The sequence below is a fragment of the Egretta garzetta genome, unplaced genomic scaffold (assembly GCF_000687185.1).
Source record: "Egretta garzetta isolate BGI_Z169 unplaced genomic scaffold, ASM68718v1 scaffold157, whole genome shotgun sequence".
Lineage (NCBI taxonomy): Eukaryota > Metazoa > Chordata > Aves > Pelecaniformes > Ardeidae > Egretta > Egretta garzetta.
The window spans coordinates 138223-139390 of NW_009260175.1; positions in this window are offsets into that span (position 1 = coordinate 138223).

The window sequence follows — 1168 nt, forward strand, 5'->3', positions numbered from 1 at the left end:
GGGGGTGCCTGGCACTGCCTGTGTCGCTCTGTACATAGTGTGCATATGTGAATGTCTCTTCTGTGGGTGTTAGCCCAGCTTTTCTTTTGTTTGGCAGAAACAGCAGTGCCTCCCCTCCCCATTAAACCCTTTCTCAGGGGAGTGTGAGGTGTGTGCCTTTTTATCCCCGCAGACAGGCTCCAAGCTGTGCCGGGTGCAGTGTGTCGTGTGTGTCCCCCCGCCCCTTCCCCCTTTCCCTCATCTGGGACCAAGCCCCACTCGTGCCCAGCCCTGCAGAAGCACACACAGCCCCCCCACCCCCTTTGGATTGGGGATCACGCGCCGAGTCCCCCTGCAGGGGTGGGGGGAGGAAAGGGCAGCGCTGCCCCGGCGTTGCAGACCCGGCAGCCTTGAACAAACCCCGGCAGAGCGCAGCGAGACCCCTGTGTGCTTGGAGGCATCGTCTCAAGGTATGGCTGAGTGCATCTGGGGCTACGCCTGGATCCGAGGCTTTTCCCTCAAAACGAGATGCCCGCCTTGGCATCTCTGGGGGCTACTCTGGGCTCTTCCTTGGGCATGGGGGTGCAGCCTTGGCACCTCTAGGGCTGTGCTGAGGGCTGGGGATTCTTTGTAGGGTCTCCCCGACTGTCTAGGTGTGTTGAGGCTGCTCTGAGGCTTTTCCAGGGTTTCTGTGTGGCCTTTTGATGGCTCTGAGCTGCTACGTGTCCTCCGCTGTTCTTTCTGAGGGCTGCCTTGTTTCTGCAAGCTGGTGGGGCTTCCCAAGGCCCCTAAAGGCACACTCGGTGTCTTCGGGGCAGCACTGGGTATTTAAAACCTGTGAATTGGGTGGGTTAGGGCGTCCTGGTGTCTCTGGGGATGTTCCAGGGCTCTTTCCAGGCCATGAGTACATTGCTGGGACTGTTCTTCCACCTCCCTGAGGGGATGCTGTTGTGCTGCCTGAGCTGCTCCAGGTGTGCTGGGGCATTCCCTGTTATTCCAAGGTTCCTGCAGATTCTCTGGGCTTTTCCAGAGTCACCATGTTCCTGGTCCCTGGGGCTGTTCTCAGACCGACTGGGGTTCCTTCAGGGGCTGAAGGTGCCCTGCCAGAGCCTGGGGGGCTTTCCGGGACCGTCTCGGTGCTGCGGGGTCGCTGTGGCTGAGGTGGAGCCCCAGGCCCCGCGGGCTCTGG